The sequence below is a fragment of the Triturus cristatus genome, chromosome 7, assembly GCF_964204655.1.
Source record: "Triturus cristatus chromosome 7, aTriCri1.1, whole genome shotgun sequence".
NCBI lineage: Eukaryota > Metazoa > Chordata > Amphibia > Caudata > Salamandridae > Triturus > Triturus cristatus.
In genome coordinates, this window is record NC_140590.1 from 1,551,158,291 (window position 1) to 1,551,175,853 (window position 17,563).

The window sequence follows — 17,563 nt, forward strand, 5'->3', positions numbered from 1 at the left end:
GTCCAATTCACTCGAAGCCCTGCAACTCTCCCAGGACACTCAAAAGCTCTTTGGCTCCCCTAAGGGCCTCCCCCGAATTAGCCAGAAACATCAGTAAGTCGTCTGCATAAAGGACTATGTGTTGAAGTTGCCCCACTACTTCCAATCCCCGATAGCAGCGACCCGATCTGGCATGTGCCACCAGGGGCTCCATTGCCAGAGCAAACAATAATGGAGATAGCGGACAGCCCTGCCTCGTCCCCCGACCCACCATGCAGGCGTCCGAGATCATGCCCCCAGTGCGGAACCTGGCTGTGGAGTTCTTATACAAAAGAGCCGTCCACTCCACAAAGCTTTCCCCCAGCCCAAATGCTCGCATAACCCTGAAAAGATATGGCCACTCGAGGCTATCAAAAGCTTTCTCAATATCGACCACCAGAATACACGCCTCCTCTTTCTGATATGTGTCTGCCTCCAAAACTCGCAATAGTCTGCGCACATTCATCACCGTATTTCTGGCTGGGATAAATCCCGTCTGATCGGTGTGTATCAACGTCGACATGTGCGAAAGCAGGCGGGAAGCCAGTACCCGACTTAGTATTTTGTAATCTAAGTTGAGCATAGTGAGCGGGCAATAGGCAGTGCAGTCTCATGGCGGCTTGCCGGGCTTTAGAAGTGGAATAATCACTGCCTCTCTTGTGGAGGCAGGCAGACAGCCCTCCTGTTTTGCCCTATTATACAGTGTCACTAGTCTGGGAGCTAAAATATCCACATACGTCGAGTAAAATTCGATGGGCAACCCATCAGTCCCCGGTGTCTTGTTCCGGGCCATATGATTTATGGCTCCACGCACCTCCCCAGCTCGATATCTCTGCCCAGGACTTCGGCCGCCTCTGTGTCTACATTCGGAAGCTCCACAGCTCCTATGAACTCCACCACCTCCGCAGTGCCGGGATCTAGCCGACTAGTGTATAAGGCAGTATAGTATTCCAGAAACTGGGTATTAATATCTTGCAGGCGATAATAAACCTCGTCTCCCTGCCCTCAGAGTTCGAGTATCGTAGTCTCCCTATGTGCTGGGTTAGCCAACCATGCCAGCAGCGCCCCGGATTTGTCTCTCTCAGCATGGGCTCTAGCAGTGTAAGCCTTATAATCAAAGCAACGCAGTCGTTCGACTTGCACTGCCAGCGCCTATTGGGCTGCGAGGACGTCTGCCTGCGCATCCGCTCGCTCCGGTCTGTCTTTCTCCACCTCACCGAGCCGCTGCTCTGCTCTTTGCACCTCCTGCAACAGGACCTTCCGTACTCCCACTGCCTCCACAATGCAGCGTCCCCGAACAACAGTCTTAAAGGCATCCCATTCAAGAAGCGGGCTTGTCGCCGTACCGGCATTATCTATAAAGTAGGCTTCAATGGCTGTACCCACTATGGCCCGAAATACCTGGTCTTCCAATACTTTCGGTCTTAAACGCCAAACGGGTATTTTAGGTCTGACATGGAGCCAGTCCAAGGTCACCAGTAGCGGGTTATGATTATGGAAATCGTTCTTGCTAGGTATTCACTCGTCTTAATCCCCCCATGGACATCCGGAGAGCACAAAATCGCGTCCAGCCTAACATGTAGTTTGTGTAAAGTGGAGAAAAAAGAATAATCCCTTTCCCCTGGATGTTGTGTTCTCCAAGTGTCGGTCAGCCCCCACCTCTCCTGCCAATTCCGTCTGGTCTCTGAAATTCTGTGTATAGGAGCATCGGGAAGTGGTGGGTGAGAGCGATCCCATAGGATGTCAGCAACACAATTAAAGTCACCTCACAGCAGTATCGAGCCCGTCAGCACCGAAGCCAGCTTCCGTGAAAGCTGATCAAAGAATGCAGGTTGGTTTATTTTAGGGGCGTATATACTCCTGATCGTGATGTCCCTCCCGTCTAACCTCCCCGAGACCACCACATATTGTCCCTCCGTGTCAGTTATTTGTCTGGTACATTGAAAAGGGATTCCCGCTTGCACCCAGATCAGAGTCCCCCTGGCGAAGGCCGAATAAGTAGTATAAAACACCTGCCCCCTCCATCTACGCTGTAACGCTGCTCCTTCCTTCTTCGTTAAGTGAGTCTCCTGCAATAAGGTGACCTGCACCCCTCTTCTAATTAAGTATGCATGAATTTTGTGGCGAAATAACATGGTGTGCATCCCCCTAACATTCCAAGATAGGCTCTTACTTCCTACAGTGGATCCCATTGTAATGGACGTGTCGCAGCCCTAGCAAGGTCCCCTATAGCGGCATGCCTGGCCCTATGCAGAAACCCCCTAACAATAAGAACCCCCCAACTCCCCTTCCCCAGGACAGGTAGAAACAAACAATATCCCATCCAAACTAGAATGTGTGAAAAGTAAGTCACTAAAAGTGGTGGGGTGTGAAGCTGACCCTACCAGACCCAGAGCTCCCCCGGGTTGTGTTCCCCAACATCGTGGGGCAGTTACGGACCCCAATAACCATACCAGTATCTGCAGGCGACGGCTACAGTGTCAGAGTCACAGCATAACTTGATCCCTGCTGGATTAGAACCCTCCAATTTACGACCTAATGTTCCGTGGTCAGGCTACCTCATCAGCAGTTTGAAGAGTGACGTTCGGGAGCTCAGTTTCCGAGTCCTCAGCGACGCTGCTTGGCTGTGAATGGTCAGATCCATCTACTTCGGGGTCACTATTAGTCGATCCCGGGCCAGTCCCTCCTTGACTAAGTTTCACAACCGCCTGTAGGGCTCTGTGGAGCTCCATCCTGCTCTCTTTAGGAGAGGGGACTCTCACAGATTGCTGTGTTGCGGGCGGAGTCCATGTTTCGACTCTGGTGAGGAGGTATGAGTCGCCCTGCCCTGGCGAGTCTCCAGCCACTCCCATGCTTCCTGCGGGGAAGTGAAGAAGCGCGTTTCTGATTTGTCGGCTACTCTGAGGCGTGCCGGAAACAGCACAGCATATGGTGTTTGTAATTTTCTGAGCTTACGTTTGAACACCATAAAGGAAACACGTTGGCGCTGCACCTACCTGGTGAAGTCTGGGAATATCATCACCTTACTATTCCCAATCTGCAAGTCTTGTTTCTTTCGGGCTTGCTGCACTATATGGTCACGATCCCGAAAATGAAGTAGTCGCACCACCAGTGGGCGAGGCGGGCCTCTAGGCTTGGACGGTCCGGTTGGGACTCTGTGAGTATGTTCAAGTGCATAAAAGGGGGAAAGGCCCTCCGGGGCCACCTCCGTCTGCAGCCAGTCCTCCAGATACCGCACCGCGTCGTCTCGTTCCTCACGCTCTGGCACCCCCACGATGCGCAAATTATTTCTGCGGGAGCGTCCTTCACTTTCCTCCGCTCTCGCTTCCAGCACTTTGACCTTGGCCTCCACATTTCTGAGAGACTGCTGCAATGTGGAAACCGCGTCAGGGATTCCCGCAAAAGATTTATCACTTAGGTCGACTCTCTCCTTAAGCTTACAGTTATCATCCTTCAGGAGGTAAAGCTCTGTTCCTATGGAGTCAATCTTAGCCTCCAGGTCTGTCCTTGAGGAGGTGATGGCCTGCATGATGTCCACCAGGGTGGGCCCCTCCGGAGCTGCAGCTTTCCTCGCCTCCGTTGTCTTGTCTTCATCATCAGTGTGATGACCTGTAGTCTCAACGTCTAGCACTGCATATCCTTTCCTCCTGGATGCTCTCCCCATTGCTAAAGGTCCATGTGCGTCCGGTAGGTTACCCCGGAGTGGTCCCATCAGGGAGCGTAGTCCGCTTGTGACACAGTCAGTGCAGGAGTAGGACAGGTCATAGGGCCCATTGGTTGCCACCAGCACTCCGCCCTCTCAGAGCTCTCTCGTGTGCATGCAGTCCTCCGCCCCTCGCAGTCCCCGTAGTGATTGTCCAGTGCTCCCCAGAGATTAATGTCAAAATGTGGGCCTCAGTGTCAGTGGCTCACCTCTTGGCTTTGGGATGTGGCCGTGTAACCTGTCCGGAAGCGCAGGCACCAACCTCCCCAGAGCACCGGATCTTCTTCCTGCGCCACTCCGATCATAGCACTCCACTGTTGCCGTCAGGGCTCGTCCCTGCACCCCATGGCCGCCATCTTGTGTCTGGAAGGAGGGTTCGTCAGGGCTGGGATCTCACGCCGATTCAGCTCGGGAACCAAGCTGTTGCACCAGCCTCCCACTGTCGCGTGATTGTCCTTGATACTCTCGCCAGCTAGGTCCCTCGCATCAGCCAGCTAGCTTCAGCAGCCCGCTTCCAACAATGTCAGAGGTCGCCCTTTCAGGCCACTTATGACCGATACAGTGGTCTCGAAACCCTGGGCGGTAGCGCTGTCCCCAGTCCGCACGCACCAACCTCTCCAGTGCGCCGGCTCTGCGGCCCGCCTTTCTCCGACCCTCAGAGCACCGCTGCTGCTGTCAGGACTCGCCTGTGCAGCTCATGGCTGCCATCTTGCGCATGGACGGCGAGTCCGCCCAGTCCAGAATCCCACGTCGATGCAGCTCAGTGACAGGGCTGTAGCACCAGCTACTCACCGTCGCGTGGGTGCTCTATACACTCTCGCCAATTGGGTTCCTCTCGGCAGCCAGATCGCATCCGCAGTCCACTTACAGCTCCTTTAGAAGCCACCTTCACTGGCCACGGCCGCCATCTTGCGAACTGCAGGCATCATCCATCCGCGGGTGCAATCGGCGTTTGCAATGCAGCTCAGCCGCTATTAGTCGCTGTCCGCAGCCCAGCTCGATCACCAGCTGTTCCGACACCCAAATCTAAGTCTGGGGTGCTGGTGTGTAATCAGGATCTTTGGCGTTGGGGGAGAGCCACGGACGGAGCCCCGGAGTTCGCCTCTCATCACATCGGCACCTAGACACGCCACCCTCTCCATTTAGCCTTCATGGAACTCTCTAGTGCTTTCGATCTGGTGGACAGGGGAAGGCTTTGAGACATGATGAGGGAGACAGGGCCTGAAACTTCCCTGATAGAACTACTTGAACACCCACACTGGGACACGACTGCACAAGTTCGGTACGGCTATGAAGGAGAATGCACGCCCCTATTTACGACTAAAAGGGGGATTAGACAGGGCTGTATACTAGCTCCTTTTTTATTCCTATTTTATATTAAATCACTTGATCAAGTGTTGAAAGTCAGAGGGACGGATTCTCCTATAGTAGGTGACCGACCTGTGCCTGTTCTCTATGGAGATGACGTGGTATTCATTTCCTATACCACCAATGGGATACAGTGATTACTTGACTCTTTTAACGACTCCATGGGGGAACTAAGACTAAAGGCCAACCATAAAAGAAATCATGAACTATATGATCTGTGGACCAAAGACTACACGCTCTCGCAGATTAATTATTGGTGAGATCCCTATTGCTAAGGTTTCAAATGTTAATTATCTTGGACACATGATGGATGCAAACTTCAAGTGGGATCAGCTATTGTCCCAGACGGCTTTTAAAATTGCGGGGGCAGTGGACGTTATTTCTAAATATGCCAGAAAACTCGGTCAAAAGCCCATTAAATAATTAATTTCCCTATACAAAGCCAAATAACTTTCTGTAGGCAAGTATGGGGCGGGTGTTTGATGCTAAACAGACCCAGGGTGCCTGCAAGTTATTGAAAAAAAATCCTTGGCAGACTGCTAGCAGTTCCTAAGAGCACCATAAATTTCATAACCAACAGAGGTTGGCTTTTCTTACATAGATGACACAATAAAAATTGCACCACTCCAATTGGGGTTGAAGATTTGGCTTTCACCATACACCCAATTTTCCCGTCTAGTTCTTGCACTCTATGCACAGACCCTCCAGCTTTTTGCGATTTCATGGTTCACGAAATAATTGCAAATTCATTTCAGGAGCGCGATAAATGAGATAATTACCATTTTGGTTGCAAAAAAGGTCTCCCAGCATACCGGAAAAAATTAAGACTTCTTATTGGCTGTGGACATACACGTCCCTAATTGTGCAGTGCTGACGTAATAGCTGCTTCCTCCTGCGTGTGTTCTCTTTTGTGTATTTATCAGTATATCTACTGAAACGCTAAAACGATAAGTTCACGCTGTCGATGACATACAGAGCCAATGCTTCAAGGATCGCGTGTTACCAAGCGATGTTTAGAACTACCAGTAGAGCCTGCCCATGCCTGGTTGTCTTTCAGCGACCAATGATTTGTCACTGCACATTGTACCCATCTGGCTGCACCTGTCCATTTTTCTCTTTCTCTTGGTTGCATTTGTTGATGACCATATTTTTGTCCCATGACGTGTCTTTTGGTGCATGCATCTCAGTACAGTATGGTTTATTGTGTCTTTATGTATACACTGGTATTCCTGTGTCTCTTTGGAGTGTATATTTGATTACTCATGTTTCTTTTACTGTGTTATGCCTGGTTAGCCCTGTTCTAGTGCATAGAACCTTATTTACTATAGATTCTTAACTCTGAACACAGATTTTATTTAACATGTTCTAGATTGTGCACAGTACACTTCATGGCAGCTCTTCCACAGCATGGCACTTGGTTATAAACCCTGCCCTGCTGCCCCTGTGATAAGACTAGTCAGCAGTGCCTCGTTCACTTCATGTTTTTCTGTGGTTTTTACATCACACCCAGAGTTCAGGCTTCACGTCCTATCCTACGTGCAAACAACCTCAGATCCTTTGGGTCAAGCCTTCTTCTTTTTTTTTTTTTAACAGCTTCTGGACTTATAATCTACATGTCATGCTATTATTAGTTATGTCCAGCAAGCATTGCAGATTAGGAGAGATAGGGAGGTTTTGGCTTTGCCAGACTCATAGATTCATTATAAAGGCCCCTTTGGCTTCACTTCCTTTTATGAAGTTTTTAGGCTGAATGCCCTTTCGATGCAGTGGATTGTCATGTATAAACTGTTTTTATAAAAATGTTTATGCTTTGTATTGAGCAAAGTGTTTTATACATGTGTTTTGGCAGCAGAGATAGCATTTTAAGCACTTTGAGCACTTTATGCATACTTCCTTGTTATGGTGTGTTATTATTATGAATTTGTCTTTTTATGGCTATACAGCCAAATAAAGTATTTTGACTGACTGACTGATTCCCAATGAATCACATACAAGTATGGTACCCTCACAGAGATCAAAGGAGGGATTCCATATGTGTTCCAAGATACAAAGCAAAAGTCGGAAGTCACCCTGTAAAGTTCAGAAGAGTGACAAGGTATTGTCATCATCTAGAGACTGATAAAAGTTGTTCAGGCAATCACCCAATTCCCATCAATGTTTGGTGAGATTTGCCCTAGTCTGAGCTTTAGTAAACAATTGAAAGTCTAGTTACAGCCATGTCAACCGGTCGTTAAGATGTCTGCGAATATCACTCTAGGATTTAAAATAATAGAGTGTCCTTGGCTACACAGATATCTGACGATGCTTGGGGGGGCAATCTAGCAGAGAGCACCCAGATGGTCGATCTGTATTAGTTATAAAAAGAATGCCTACATTATTTTGACTCATTGGTACCTAACACCCGATCATTTGGCCAAGATGTCCAGGGGTTCTGCTCTATGTTGGGAGGGCTGTGGTGAGAGGGGGACCTTTCTCCATACTTGATGGTCATGTCCTGTGATTCAATATTTCTGGGTAGAGATACAGAGTATAATGTGGGCCATCACCAATTTCTACCTTCTCCTCAAGCCTCTGATATTTTTTATTGGGTGATCCAAGGGCTGATCTCATTTTTCCCTCAATGACCCCTCAGGGCCGCCTTATGTCCCAACTACTCCTTGCAGCACAGCTTTGTGTGGTACAACTGTGGAAGCAACTACTTTCGCCTTCTGTAAATATGTGGTGGGGGAAGGTTTGGGCTCTCTATGCTATGGAGAAGTTGACTGCTCTTATTCGGGATTGGGTGGCCAAATTTGATGCAACCTTGCACCCCTACTCCATCTACGTTAAGCGACTACAACGAACCGGAGGTCTCCACATGTCAATGTCACGAACATTACGCACATCTGATATTCTTATTATGTCTTCTTCAGACGACGGCTCTGCTGAACTTTGAACACTGTGTGGGGGATCTAGGTAGTAATTGTTTTAGCTAATGCTTCCCCATGTACACATTTGTATATGATTTGCTCTTCCATTAGGTGTGAGTCTGATATATTATCTTGAGTGACTCTGTGCAATGTGTCTTGTTAACTGTTTTCATTCACAAATGCAAAATAAAATTGTTAAAAAAAAGAAATAGAGTGTCCTGTCATCTTCAGAGCTAGATGGTAATAATAGAGATAACTCTATATCAGAAGTATTTAAAACATTAGGTGATGTGCAGTGACACCAGATTATTTTTTAACAAACAGTTCTCCTTGACTTTTCAATGACCTAGATAGCCTTTATTTTAATTTTATTTTAAACATAAATTCTTCATTTGTAATTAATTCTAAAATATAAGTGGTCTGTAATTTGACAATGACAGCAAACAACTTCAAGGTCTGCAAACAAACAGTTAAGGAAGAGCATATGTGACTACTAATCTAAAAATCCCCGTTGTACTAACAAACCTTTTTTTAGTTATCCTTGCTACAGTCACATGGGTGAATTGTAGCACGAAGACACAATGTAATAAAGGCTATGCAAAGTTACAGTCTTTGTTACACTGTTAAGAAACTTGGGTAATAAAATAACTAACGAAGAATTGTCACAATTGAGACCAATTTGTAGTCAGCATTTTCTGTGAGGGATTTCTATAACATTTTAGGAAGGTTTAAAATTTGCTGTAATATAATTGTCAAGAATGGGTTTTGAAAAAACATCTCTGCCAAAGGTTTAACTCCAGACCACCGAGCATTAGTGCGAGAGGGCTGGATCCATACCAGATTTTCAGGATACCCACATGAGATAAATTTACAGGTTATGAATTGAAATGGCTTGGACATTTAGTGGTTATCCTAAAGATCTGCATAGTGTCGACCCTCACTCACACTCATTGGGTGGCTCAATCAATGGAGATAGTTTAGTAAGTTTCACCAAGCATAAAGTTGTTTAATTTCTTTTTTAAGTGCAACTACCTTAAGGAGGTGAGTTGCAGGTCACACTTTATATAGAAGTAGATACACAGATATTCACAGACAGATATGGTTCTGACATAGTCTCTTTACTTTTTTAATGGAAGCGCTCAACTTACTGTAAATCGGTTGATGGTTGACAGTCGCTTCTATGCACGGGAAGGGAATATTCAAGTCATTCGGTCCAATATCTGTTTATGTTTCAATTGGACCATTGCCTGAGGGTTTAGAGTAAAAGGGAGCTGAATTTATTCCAATGTCAGTAATAGGTTACAATCTGAAAAATTGGTTTGGAGGCCTGTGAGTTAAATTCTCTTTCATGGAAAACATTATTTTTCTGAATGAGAAACATAGAAATATAGAAACATAGAAATACAATTAGGGACCATATTTATGACCCGGTTTGCGCCACGTTTGCACCACGAAATATGGTACATGCGCGATGCAAACCTTAAGTGAGATTTGTGATGCCACGCACTGTCACTTTATGTGGCCCTGAGTGGCTCCATAAATCTAGAGTAAAGCAACGAAGCGCAAATCACTGCGTTGCCTTACTTTGCCCTGAGAAGGTGTTCCATGTGTATTGTAACAAGGAAAAATATCTTTATTTCTCCTCGTTACTTCCTCTTTCTATGTGTGCTGCATTCTGCATCACACAGAAAGAGAAATATGCCTTACAGGATTGTTTTGTGATAGGAGGTGCCCCTTCCTGCACAAAAACAATCCTGCATGCAACGGAGGCACTCTTACACCATGGTGCAAGGGTGCCTGCATTGGCATGAGGCTACCATAAAGGGCACCAGAGCATGGGAAAAGTCAGGAATGCGTCTTACTGACCTAAATACAGCGCATTCCATCCCTTTCCTTGTCACGCAGTGCAGCAAGGTGACTTGCTGCGCTGCACTGTGTGACAAGCTCGTAAATCTACGCCTTAGTGTGGAAGAGTGCTCTGTCGGCTAAATTGATAATTTTTGGAAGACTTCTTGACATAGATGAGAGGAATAAGATGCAATGTTTAAAGGTGTAGTTGTTTATAAATAAAATAAAACAAAGAAGATGAATTATGATATATCAAAAGGTGCTAGAGATCAGAGACACAGGATTAGAAAACATGTAAAAATTACAAGCAGGTTTTGGAGAATAGCTAGTGGTGAAACTGCAATATCCCTGCATGTGTCTGGTATCCAGGCTTTAAATTTTGTCCCTGGCTGTCCTCATGCTGATCTACTGTGTGCTCGATGGCCTCGGCCTAGACATGATTGAGTTCCTACCTAGAAGGGGTGCACCAAGCATGCCCTCCTTTAACTTAGAGTAGACTACCGCCCTGTCATGATTTCCCATGTAGAGTGGTGGTGGCATACTGTTTTTGTGAATCAGTAGCTGTGAGCAGCTTTGATCTGTGTCACTGGAGTGGAGGCCAGCTGGCCCACTCGTTTAAAGTTGTGCTTTAATATACTAAGGCAGATCCTTGAATGAACATCCCAAGTGTGTGCTATGCATGTGCATGTATGTGGCTTGTGTGGTTTATCCAGGTTGTGTATGAATGACCAAGAGTAATGGAGGCCTCCAGTTTCCATTTTGGAATCCACTGGCCTTTACTATGCACAAGAAGATGGGGTGACTCTGTTTTCACAGTGGATGTATATTGTTGACATTCCTGATGTTGGAGGGAGAAGCCCCAGACAAAGAAGTGGGAAAAGAGGAGACAGAGTGCCTTTAAAAATTGACTCTGTAACTTGCTGAGAGGTGCTTCTGATCATTCTTCCGGGGGGGGGGGGGGGGGGGGGAGAGTCCTGTTGTTAAGTGAGAGAATGGTACTTTAGTTGAGGTGAGCCTTTTTACCCTGCCCAGATCAGTAGCAGAGTGGCTGTTTATGTGTTAGGTAGAGCAAACACACTCCTCCTTGTGCTTCTGTTCTGGGTGCTCCACGCTTGACACTACCCTGCTGCAAGGAGCATCACTCTACAAAAAAACTGTGTCCAGAGAACAGCTTAGAGAGGACAAATGAAAAGAGAAACAATCTAAAGTGGTTTTAAAACTGCAGGCAGATAGAATTCCCATCCCCAGTCTACTTTGATTGTATAAAAGGGGGGGTTTCCAACCCAATATATGTTCCAGTTTCAAGTTCATTTCAACCAAGGAAATCTTGTTGTTCCGCTGCTGCTTAGCGCCGGGACACCACCGTTGGTGGTAGCTGTGCACTCTATAAATGGAATGGACTGGAAGGAATGAAGTGCTCTGCAAAGTACCCAGAGGACTGCTCTGCAACCAGAGTTGCTACTTGCCTGACTCAAGCTTCCTTGAAGTGAGGGGACATCACCTGGAGTCAACCTTAGCTGGAAGGAGCTGAAATTCCGACCTGAAGCACTTGAAGCCAACCTGCTGCTGAAAGAGAGAAGGATCGTGCAGAGGTATGCCTGATTTGAAGCACCCAAGCAATTTCAAACCTGGTGCTCTGTGGGTCTGTTAGCCAAAGGAAGACCGAGGAGAGTAATTTGCATGCCCTGAGGCTTGAGGGCTGTAGACTTTCTAGGAATCATTGACAACAGTCTTTGCCACTGTTACCAAAAAGCTAATGCTCAAGGTGGAGCATGCAACTGTCAACACATGTTGTGATGAGATGTTACCATCAAGAAGGTATGTGCAAGGTGGAGTGTGTCGTCATACAGATCTTTCTGCTGAGGTGGTCTACGTTGCAGCCTTTCAACAAATATGTCCAGGAAGGGCTGTACCGCTTCACCTGTGACCCCACAGTGGCTGCCTTAATGCTGCTGAGATTTCTGACCCTGGCTGCTCCCTCACTGCACTCACTGGTGTCCCAGAAGAGGGTGCTTTTCTCACCAGAGTTTACACCAGCTGGGGAGGCCATTGCCGATGTCATACTGCTGTGGTCCTACCCAGATCGTGGTCAACTGTCCACCCGGTACATCTCTCCTGGGAGCAGGAGTGCAGTAAGATGCCGGTTACAGGCCTCTGATTGTAGCCCTGGATGCCGGGAGCAACCGACGGAGAGAGCGGTGCTTCACGCCTCGTGATGCAATAAGTGAGGTGAGGCACACACCCTAGCAGAGCAGGGTGACAACTCTCCTGTGTTCGTATCTAAGGATTAACAGGAATTGTATGATCACTTTTCTCTTGTTTTTCACGTTTTTCTCATAGTGTATAGATGTCTACTTATGGTCCTGACGAATGCCCGATCTAGTATGGTCAGTTGGGCAGAAACATGTTGGCCTGCTTTTTAGTAATCCTGGTAGTATTGTGGCCTATTATGTCAAAGGCCAATTACGCTTTTTAATTTTGTCACCATTGTAGCTCTTATAAAGGTATGATAGCTGCATGGTAGACAATTTTAGATCACATAATTTACCTTTCATACACTTTATCCCATCTCCTGCAGTTGGTACATTGTTCAACATATTGAAGTGACTGAGAGACATACAGCTCAACCCTTAATATGGCAAGGGAATTTTTTCCTGTTGTTGCCGCTTAGGAGGATGGTAGCTGTCACTATCCCAGATGATGAGTTTGGCCAATGGGGTCGATGATGGTTTTTTTCGGATCTCTTCAGTTTCTCTCTTGAAATTGTCCTAGCTGAATGAGGGACTCTCGTTCTAGTCACAACTTGATATCCCGCCCTTTAACTTTGAGTGGCAGGTAGTATAGACCTGTTCAACTTCTCTGTTGTTTGTACTGTTACAGGTCCCCGCCATTAATGGATTCAACCTCTGAAGCCCGAACTGTGGTGGACTATAAAATCGGAGTGTTGCTGAAGGCGCTGAATGCTAAGGAATGAATTTAAGGGTAATCTGCACTCAAGCCTTGACTCTTGCCTGAGAGACACTTAACCGTGGGGGGAGACCTACCTAGACTTGCTATAGAGTGGGAACACCTGAGGGAGGGTCAAAGTGGGGCAGAATCCACGGTGCAGTAATCCAAGTGCAAATATGAGACTTGTGCCTGTTTATGGGCTGTGAAGTATTACATTATAATCTGTAGATTAAAGTTATTTCCTTTTATCAAAGGAACACACTGGACTGGACATTCAGTTATTGCGCTGCTGGATGATTGTTGAGCGCTGAGTTTGCACCCCCTTCCCACCCTACCTTCCAGAAATGCATACGACTGCTCTCCATCACTATCACTTAGGGTGAAATCCTGGAGGGATTTTAATTGGTTACATTTTCAGAGCCATAGTACAACGGGCCCTGGGGCACCAGAAGGACATATCCCCCACTCACACAGATAAGGCCCAATAGTTCCTGCTTGCCCAGTGGCCGCCCAAACTGACTCTGACAACTAGTACAGGAAATAAAAACAATAAACAGGGTAAGCCTGGTTCAGTCAAACTGAACGATTTTGTTTAAATATGTTTGTACGTGCATTCCTGCATTCCTTGACATTTCTTTTATGTACACCTTAAATTTGAAACAAATGGGAAAGCCATGTATGACATTCCTGACCATTAATGTCAGCTTGTACTAAAGTGACTATTGAATGAAAAGGAATGAAAATGTCTTTCATATTTATGTGCTTTTATGCCTGTTTTAAAAAGCAGCCGAATAAAGCTTTCCTTGACTTGACTATTGAATAAGGGGACACATTTATTTGAGGATGTGAAACACCATTCTGAAAGTTGTAAGGTTGGAGCATAAGGCAGAAACAGGATAAAAGGTAACATCCTGCCAAAGAACAAAACCGTTGAGTGAGAAGAATTTGTAGAGATACATAATAAAGCAACCATAACCCATCATATACTAATGACTGTAACAGGCCAGATCAGTAAAGATATTGCACTCGTTAAACAAACATTTATGGAACTATGGGAAAGGGAGAAGGTACTGTAGATATCATAGAGAACAGGGTTCCTCATGAGAAACAGTGGTAGACTTAATTTTAGAGTAAAAGTAGAACCTCACATTACAATTAATGTAGAATAATCATAGTGAACAAGAAAACATGTCAAGACATACTAATGTACAAAATTAGGGTTTCATGAAGGGGTGGAAAACTGCAACCCAATAGACATTATATGCAAAAGTGCTCATAGGATCAGTGCACAAAAAACATAGTTAACGTTTTTATGGATTCTTGGGAAAGAAATGATTTTTAAAAGACTGAGGGAATTACAAATAATAGTTTGTACTAATGGTTTAAGATGCCGGGCCTGGGCAAAGACAATGCTGAATTGTGAAATGGCAAGTAGGTCATTTTGGGCTAATAAAAAACCACCCAAATCCACTGTACAGGCTAAACAGAGAAACATGGGATGATTTCTTGTTTGTACAATTCAAGCAGTTTGTTGGATGGATTGTCTCTGGCCAGCAAAATGTGAACTAGGAAGAACCACAAACCACAATCCAGCTGGCTATCCTCCTGCCCCCTTAAAAGCACCTCCCTCATGTAGGCATCCATTTGGTTGGTTCAAGATCAGCTTAGTCTCTTTGTTGCTGTGATGAGGCTCTCATTAACTCAACCACAAAGGTTGCCTGCTGAGGCCTTGGATCCCCCACAATAACCAGATCAAATGCCACCTCCCATTCCAATAAAAAACGGAAAGTTGGAGATGCTCATTCCATAAATTCTTGGTACTGTCTAGGATCCCCAAAGTGTCAGAAAACAAATAGGAAGAAACCCCACAACCACTGAGACCCAACCAGGAGAAGGTGAAATGCTTAGAGGAAATACTCTTGCCTGGAAAACTATCCTTTAAAAACCCTGGTGTGAAATAGGTTAACCTGATGGTGTTGCACATAATGATAAAGGTTAAGCATCTGTCTGAAGCCTAGTTTGACGTGCACTTCAATTCGGCCTTGTAGGGTCATCTACTAATTGCACTTTTTGCAAGGGCAGAATGTTGTCACTCACTGAGAGGTAAGCAAATGGAAGTAGGCTGCCCCTGTGCTTCATGTTGTATGCTGTGAAAATGACACACTGACAGACCAAGTGGATGAAGAGATCCATCTGAAAGCCCTTATTAGAATGTATATTATATGTATATAATTTTATTAAAATCGAACAAGAAACATGGTTAATGCCTAAAATAAAAAGACTGGGTAAAGCCACTGCTCTTTCCTTAAGTGGTCTTTTGGCAGCACCAGTGAGAGTGGATTTTGTATGAGACTGATATGCAAGTTCTTTGCAGGCCCACAATGTTATATTTTTTTATCTCGCAGAGGCAGTTGTTTTTTGAGCAGGCATAGTTGGCTGTGTATCACATCCCCACATAAGGGGAAGGGATGTGTGCTGAACATTGACTTGCTCTATGTACACTCTAATAATGCTTTCCATTCTCACCGCAGTGCAGAAATCACCTTTGCAGTGTACTGTTAGCGGAAATGTAATTAAGTTCCAGTTTTTCATGATATTCCACATACCATTGTTTTCCTTAAAGGTGTGTCTGAGAAGGGTGTATGGAGAAGCAAAGACCTTTCAGGGCTACTGTCAATGGCAAGAGAAATGTACATTGTTTTCAAGCTTTCGCCTCATGCATCCGTTTGTAGATGCAATGGGTGTCAACATGAAAATCAAGTAGCCATCCAGCAAAAACATACAAACAATTCTCTTTACCCAATTCTGCATCTCTTACAATCACCAACAATAGGCATTCTAGAATTTCGCTTTTTTGATTATGTCATATTGGGCTTTGAAACATATTGTGACATCATTCGCCAGTTTGGCCCTTACTGGCTGCAGTTTAGAGAACTGTTTGAAACACTATATGGTGATGCAAGGACTACAGTACTCCTCGAATTGAAATAATGCTGCAGAGATTAACTTAACAAGGCAGGGATGCCCACTACTGCTCGCAATGGCATTACTATCATTGGCAATGTTATGTGCAGGGGATGAAATTAAGTGAATATAGTATACAAAATACGCTTTGCTACCATCTCTGAACCAGGAGTATCTTGAGGTACTTAATTTAATTTAATGAGTACCATGGTACTCTATGTAACTAGCTAGGGTAAAACTGAAGTACCTCACGTTACCTTTTTCTTACAGCAAGGACCACCTATCTGCATATTGAAATATGTAGTGATGGAACACTAGATGGGTTAAGGCTGTCAGAACCGAGGTTGATGGGGTGGACTGATCACTTGTTAGTAGAAGCTTTCTGTCCGGTCCTTGATAAGCCTTTTATACCCACAGACAGGCCTATTCTTAAAAGGCCTTGGCATAAGCTTACGTTGGAAGAATTCTACGGCATATTAGAGCGAAAACCTCTGAGTACCTTTACTAATGTGGATCAAGGATATCAACAGTTCTGCGCTTGGATCACAGATGCCTTGGATTCTCTTATACCTCTGCGGTGGTCGAAAGGCCGGACAAAAACACCGAGCCCCTGGTATAATGAGTCTCTCGCAGAATTGAAGAAATCCTGCCGAAAAACAGAGAGGGAATGGAGACGTTCCTATGACCCTGCGCTGAAAACTCGGTATTTCACTGAGTTGAAGCTCTATCATAGAGCTATCTGCAGAGCAAGAGCTGCATTTTACGCTCATGAATTTGCTACCAGCCCCAATCCTTCAAAATTGATTTTCAAGGTACTGAAGCACCTTATGAAAAACAGATCCTCATCAGAGGTGATTTGCACAGATTCGCACTGTGATAAATTGGCCTCCTTTTTTGTGGAGAAGGTGGCAAAAATCTATCATGGGTTCGACACACTCCACCAGGATCGACTGGCTTCTACCTCTGTCACGACAGATCTTGAGCCTTTGGCCATTTTACCTGAACTGTCTATTGAGGCCTTTGACAGGTTCAGCTTTAAGGTCAAGTCAGGCTCTCCTATGGACCCGTTAAAGCCAGCCTTCATTAACACACTTTCCCCGCTGTGCCGTGACCCCATATTGAATCTCATCAATATGTCATTGTCTTGTGGAACGGTACCCGCGGCATGGAAACAGGCAGTGGTCACTCCGATATTAAAAAAAAACAACTCTGACCCCCGATTGCCAGAAAACTATCGACCTATCTCCCTGTTGCCTTGGATTGCCAAAGTAACAGAAGCCCATGTCAACTCTGTTCTGTCCGAGCATCTGGTTCGTAACCAGATTCTGGATTCCAGTCAGAACGGCTTCCGGTCAGGACACAGTACCGAGACGGCATTACTTTACATCACGGAACATCTTCGCCAGGTACTTGACTCAGGTCATACTGCAGCGCTTATATTATTAGATCTAAGCGCTGCCTTCGATACTGTGTCCCACCATATACTTATCCAACGCTTACAGGAGGCGGGAGTGACGGATGTCGCTCTCCAGTGGTTTCGGTCTTTTCTGGCAGACCGCTCCTTTAAAGTGGCTATACCACCTGGTCAATCTGCCACCTATCCCTTGGAGCTCGGGGTACCACAGGGATCTTCGTTGAGCCCGACAATGTTCAACCTCTATGTGAAACCGTTGGCTGGTGTCGTCAAACAGTGGGGTCTCACGATGGCCTCATATGCGGACGACACACAGCTAGCGGTGACACTTAGTGAAGACCCTGAGGTGGAGGCCCCCAGATTCCGTGCGGGTCTCTTGGCAGTAGCCGG

The 17,563-nt window shown here is 45.8% G+C and overlaps 1 protein-coding gene across 4 annotated transcripts in view; it reads right to left on the reverse strand.

The window, feature by feature from the left end:
• LOC146812356 (delayed-rectifier potassium channel regulatory subunit KCNS1-like) overlaps positions 1-17,563 on the reverse strand; it is a 235,291-nt gene that overhangs the window by 76,289 nt on the left and 141,439 nt on the right. The window contains exon 6 of one of the 4 annotated variants that reach the window (XR_014966838.1): positions 9,147-9,245. The exons of the other annotated variants lie outside the window; for them this stretch is intronic. The gene's annotated coding sequence lies outside the window, so the exon portion shown is untranslated. The remainder of the gene's footprint in view (positions 1-9,146; positions 9,246-17,563) is intronic. 4 annotated transcript variants of the gene reach the window in all.